Raw genomic sequence first — 6,542 nt, 5'->3', positions numbered from 1 at the left:
ATTACTTGATATTACCCATTTGATCTTCAAAGTCATTACTTTGAAACTTCCGATCAACATCTTGATCTTGACGTGCTTTTGGTTTACTACTTCATTTTGAAAATATTCCATGTTTCAAAAATCACTTTTATGTCTTATTAAATAGATATGAGGCTTTCATATCTAATTAACATTACGGTAAAAGTAACGAAGTAACTATATATATATATATATATATATATATATATATATATATATATATATATATATATATATATATACATATATATATACATATATATATATATATACATATATATATATATATATATATATATATACATATATATATATATATATATATATATATATACATATATATATACATATATATATATATACATATATATATATATATACATATATATATATATATATATATATATATATATATATATATATATATATATATATATATATATACATATATATATATAACCAACTATCGGCCTTGAGCATCCGTATGTATATGGTCAATCACCTCACTATTGTGTTTCTTTTCTGCAAAAGAAAACACATAATACATGCACACATACCATAAGACTCACAATCAAATGGTTGTTCAATGTGCTTTTCGTTTACTCGTTTGAAACGAATTTACTTGAGGTTTGATCAATTGGGTTCACCAGATTAGAGACTTTAAAATCTACAAGATAGTATAACATTTAGTTTTCGTGAGGAATGTAAAATTCCTCTAACTTAAGTGGTCTAAACCAACCACCAAGTTATCATAGGAGTAGGTACAATATTTTGTTTTAAATCACATGAGTGATGCCTTCTATGTATAAACATAGATAATTACATTCTCTTAAAACCAAATTTAGGTACATTTGTCCTTATCGAAATCATTGCTACTCTAGCACCACTTCGATACAAAAATGTCCTATGCTAGACCTCTTACGTTTTATTAATTCATGTAAACTTCTTTACAAAGAAATGACCCGTACTTGGTATCTCATACCAAGATAGTGGAACTAGCCTATCCATTGAGTAGATGTCTCTTTCAACTTTGTTCTATCGCATACATCTAGGGTTGATACTTCTTAACTCCCACTCACTTTCACATTCATCTTTGCTTCAATCAAGCAAAAATGAATCTCATGAAGATCTCTCTTCATGTCATTCATGATATTTTATACACTTAGTAAGAGTGAATTACTATAAAGTGAGTGTAACATGTGGCAAAATCTTAACTTCTTGCGAAATTGGACTACCTAACCGTTCAATTGTTATCATATGCCTAAACTCTTTAGCGCATAAACAATCGATTTGGCTTTTCTCGAAGTGAGCCATTTGACGGTATCATATTGGAGTATTATAAGTGTTTTTGAAAACTCTTTTCGCAAACTTTTGAATTACGCTTGAGTAATTAAGACTAATATGTCATCATCATGACGGAGGTGTCACTTCCGAAATCAAGACTCTCTTGATAAAATGTGACTTCCTTTTAAACTAGTAATATGAGTTTGCAACATGAAACCCCTTTTTAACATGTATGGACGTTAATTAAGTTGTATAATAACCGCAAAAATCGTTGTAAGCTTATGTAGGTGAATTGGTAAATCATGTTACCAATCATTAATTGTGACACCCCGCGATAAAGCGGAAAGTAAACTACTGAATATATGCGAAAAATGTGAAGTTTTTAAAACTTTTATTTAGAAGATAGAGTTTAGCATGCGGGAGTCACTAACATTCGACAGAAGAAAAAACGGAAATAAAAACAAGGGTCCATACAAATAAAACGGTCAAAAGTGGGGAAAATATATCCCTCGAATGACATAAAGAAATAGGTGAGTCTAAGCGGTGAATAAGAAATCTAAAAGTCCGGGGTACTCGCTAGCTCACACGTCAAACCCCATATAAGCATCTTCACAACCTGTCATTCATGTAAACATGAACGCCACAGTCAGTGGGGAGTAACTCAAGGTTCTCCCAGCCACAATATGTCGAAATGCAAGTAACAAACACTTAATTAAACATATTAATCATGCATCATATATGAACAATAAAGAACAAGGAGATATAATGAATAATCAAGATGAGATAGGCATATTACTTTCTTAATGGAATAGGCATGGTAGGTTAGAATGAATATACAATCGAGGGTGTAGAACAACCAAGTCAACCAACACATATTGACCGACTCATCAAGTGTAAGACATATACCTAGTATGAACTCACAAAACAAACCATCTAGACTCCAACCTCTTGGTAGGACGACGATCATAATACGGTCCTAGTCTAAACCTGGATCCAGACTCTCGGGATGGACGTCACCCGATTCGACAAACGATATACCAATCGTATCCAAGACTCGAAACATGGCACACACTCGTAACCAAAGGTTGAGTAACCTCTAATCGGAAACATGGCACACACCCGTAACCAAAGGTCCGAAGAAAGGCGGAAGGATATCCTAATTCGGAAACATGTCACACACCCGTAACCAAAGGTCCGAAAGAGGAAAGATAACCCAATCCGGAAACATGGCACACACTCGTAACCAAAGGTCCGAAAAAGGAAAGATAACCCAATCCGGAAACATGGCACACACTTGTAACCAAAGGTCCGAAAGGGGTAAATAAGGAATGTCAAGTAGTCACACAATGTAAAACGTCACACTTGAGTCACAATACGAGTAAGAATGATCATGCAAACATCATATGACACGGGAACTTAAATGTCACATTCATACTCATGGCTTGCATCTCACCATGAGTACGGATGGGAACATCAATCCCGACGATCATATCGCAACTAGAGGGCTTATTGCTCACCCCCAGTATCCGATAGGACCAAGACTCTCACAATAGAACAATACACGGCCTTATCCAGAATATGACTCTTCACAAATAACTATTTGATAAAGATAGCTCATACTTGTCTTATATTAACAGATATTCCATTTTCTAATTTAACACGCCGGTTAAATAAAATATAATAAATGATAATGAATGAATTACGTTATATGAAATTACGGAATAAAATGTGACTAAGCTCATATGGCTCATTCATGAGCCCAATATGTGAACCATCCTAAGCCCAAACAAGTGAACATTTCGAGCCCAATTGATGAAATCTAACAAATCCAACTCATAAAACATGACTAGTCCAACTAATAAGGCATAAAAAGTCCATTTAGCACAATCAAATGAGCCCAACAACTAAACATGTGAAAGACGATATTAGCGATTTACGTTATATAAAATACGAGACGGATATTTAATTATTTCAAATAAACTAATTTAGCGCCAACCATTTTATAGCCATGACTAGCCCCATTAAAATGCCATACCACACCTATATGGCCCAATAACATGTATTATAGAACAAGCCCAACTTGCCACTACCAAATAACAAGACGGGTACATGGGCATATTTGAGACGGTAATTTAAATAATTAAATAGTGGTATCTTATAAGTATAAACCCAAAAAGGTAAATATTTAAATAAGCGAATTTAACGAATTGCATTTTATATAGACACGATACGAAAAGCAAACAAATCCCATACAAGTGACAAAATGAGCCCAACAAATTAAATGGTGGTGAGCCCACAAACATCAAGAATTTGAGTCCAAAAAAAACTAAAGAAGTGAGTCCAAAAATTAATCTTAGTGGGAGCCCAAGGATTAAATGTTGGTGAGCCCAACATTAATATTCACAAAAAGAAAATGGAACAAGCAGGGGACGAAAATTTAGGTGAGCAAAATGAAGTGAGCACAGTTCATTCATTTCTCCACCCCCGTACCTGCACAAACAGTCCAGAGGACGGCATAGAGCTGGGCTTTGACAGTTCGAACCTCGAAATTTTCAAGGCAGAGAAACAACACGTATACATGGGACGACTTTAGCAAGAAGGTAAGGCAAGAAAAACAAATTCGAGAGACCGTTTAATCCGTCTCAAAATAGAGTTCACAACCCACATAGTAACGGCTTAAAAACTGCAATTTGGGTGCTCTTATTTCGACTCCATTTTCAGACGGAATTAAAATGGGATTGGGACAGGGATGAACATAATAAGACATGGGTGAACACCCTCAAATTCCGTGTACATAAACCCAGCAGGAAGGAAGAACAACAATCCAGAATTTCCAGCAACAAAACACGCACAAACAAGAAGGGAAGACAAGTAGCACCACGCTCGGAAATCTTAACCGGCTGTATACAGAGAACTAAGCCATAGGGAAGCACCCAACAACCATGAAAACGACTGCACATGCTCCAAAATCAACCGCATACATGAAGAACACATAAAGACTTAAACTTTTATGGTAAAATAAGGCAAAACCGAGTAGGAAGGGTGAGTTCCCGACATTTTGTCGAGTAACCTATCACCGTTACCTTAACTTTCTTCAATCTTCGAGAGAATGGTCTATTATGAACGAGTTTCCTTCTGGGTCCTCAAAGTCTTCACCTAGAAACCGTAATAAGAGCCGAGTTAGTTTAAAAACGTCACATTTATGAGACGGGTCAAGACGGGAACTCCACAAGGCTATGCCTTTCTTACCTTAAAAGATGAAGGAAGAGATAAGGAGAAGAATGGTGCAAGAATTATTGAGTTTGGTCGAAAAATGAGCTAGAAATCTAAGATTTTTCGGTCGCCATTGATGGGTTTTTGAGCTTGTTTTGAGATTTGTTTAGCTGCTGTAATGTTGTTGTTGTAGGTGCCGTTTTTGGCTGCTTCACAGGGGTTTTAGAAATAAAAGGGTGTTGGTGGGTTAGGATTGGTCAGGAGAGTGTAAAATATTATTATTATATTAGTTGGGTGCCAAAATTGAGGGGCGTGTTGTCGACCCGGGATAGGTCGAGAGTAGATAAGTTTAGTCTCACATGTGAGCATGTGACGGTTCTTTGCTAGACGGAGGTTCGTCTTAAACCCACTATAATTTAAGACGGAACTTTATTATTATTATTGCTATTATTATTATTATTACTATCCGACTAAAACACGTATTTTTATATAAATTAAGCTTTAAATATTACTTTTATAAAAATCTTGTTTAAAAATAAATCCAATTAAATTAAATAATTCAAAAATATAAAATAAAGTAATTAAATGGTTAAATAAATTTTAAATGTCAAAATGAAAAATTCGCGGGTGTTACATTAATTCCTCCAAAGAAACCGCTTTCTATGAAAGAATGAAACAAATATAACAATAAATAGAGAAAGGAGGATGAAGTGCGCGATGTCATACATTTATGAGAATGAACGAAAAATAGAAAAAATTAACATTCAATGTTTTAATTTTACTTGTGAAACATCTTTAACAAGTTTTAACATTTATATAATGATCTCCCACTAAATTATATAAATGATTCCAAGACCCAAATATTAAACAAAAATGAGCATCGCTTGGGCGAAACATCCCATAATTGTGTAAATTCGATAAGTCACGTTGACTAATTCTACCTCTAGAACTCTTGGTCGACGAATTTCCTTAAATCCATCTACTAGCCCCGGAACACAAGACCGTCTAATATCCCGTTGAGTCCAACCAATTTTGGCGTGTGATAACCGCTTACCACCCTACTTACTCAAGGTAAAAAGAGAACACCCCGCTTGGGCGAGCGTGGCTCTAATGAACAAGAGATTCATAGGTGTTACTAATTGGTAAGGCTAATCTCAATTTTAGTTATGTGAGAGATCTTGTCAATTTAGTCATAAATTCCCTATAAGTGAACTAAGTCGGTGAATGTAAATGACGTGAATTGACAATCGCGAAGATAAAATGCATGTGAATGGCGATTTTGGCATGCGCGAAAATAAAAACAAACAAACAAGTAAGCATATGAATAAATCCTAGTATGGCCACCTAGTTAATAAAAACTAGTCTATTACATTTCGGAAACCAACTCCTTGGTCCCTTGCCTCTTCATTCCATAAGTGGCTCCTTCTTGTGGGATTTGGAGCACCTTCCAAAGATAGACTCCGTCTCGATGTAATCAGTCTTTTGGAAACGCCGGTAAGAATAACTATTACAATTGAATTACATAGCTATTCATATTATACATTAATTAATAAAATAAATAAAACTATTAATTAATTATAAACCGACAATACGAGATCGTATTTAATTACAAACAAATTGATATTCCCATTCATTTCGGGTAATAACGATTAAAATAAACTAGGCCATACTAGGTACAACAAGATAAATACTTTAAATAAATGACAATCATTCATTAAAATAAATAAATATGCTTAAAATGCTGTAAAATGATGCCAAAATCGCCCTATCTATCAATCGTTGGTATCCATCTCGGTTTTTGTGGATTTAATCGATTTATAACATGTAAAAATCAATAATCAACTCTTAAATATCATTTAAGTCCAAAATAATTGTCCAAACTGTTTTAAACCTTAAAATTAGTCCTCACTAATTTTATGATGAATAATTAGTTTGATTTGGTGATATTTTGCTAATTTAATCGGTAAAATCATAATATTTAAGTAAAAATCCAAAATAATTGAAAAATTACCCAAAAAGCTGAAACA

At 34.0% G+C, this 6,542-nt stretch overlaps 1 long non-coding RNA gene across 1 annotated transcript; it reads right to left on the bottom strand.

The window, feature by feature from the left end:
- Positions 1 to 1,709: 1,709 nt before the first annotated feature.
- On the bottom strand, positions 1,710 to 4,660 carry LOC141634492 (uncharacterized). Its single transcript, XR_012539222.1, has 3 exons — positions 4,552 to 4,660; positions 4,386 to 4,458; positions 1,710 to 1,918 (listed from the first exon to the last, which is right to left on the bottom strand). It is a non-coding gene; the product is annotated as an uncharacterized LOC141634492 (long non-coding RNA).
- Between the last annotated feature and the right edge of the window lie 1,882 nt (positions 4,661 to 6,542).

Source organism: Silene latifolia, chromosome Y, assembly GCF_048544455.1.
Source record: "Silene latifolia isolate original U9 population chromosome Y, ASM4854445v1, whole genome shotgun sequence".
Classification (NCBI taxonomy): domain Eukaryota; kingdom Viridiplantae; phylum Streptophyta; class Magnoliopsida; order Caryophyllales; family Caryophyllaceae; genus Silene; species Silene latifolia.
Note: the sequence above shows the minus strand (reverse complement) of the source record. Positions and strands in the feature narration are given on the sequence as shown.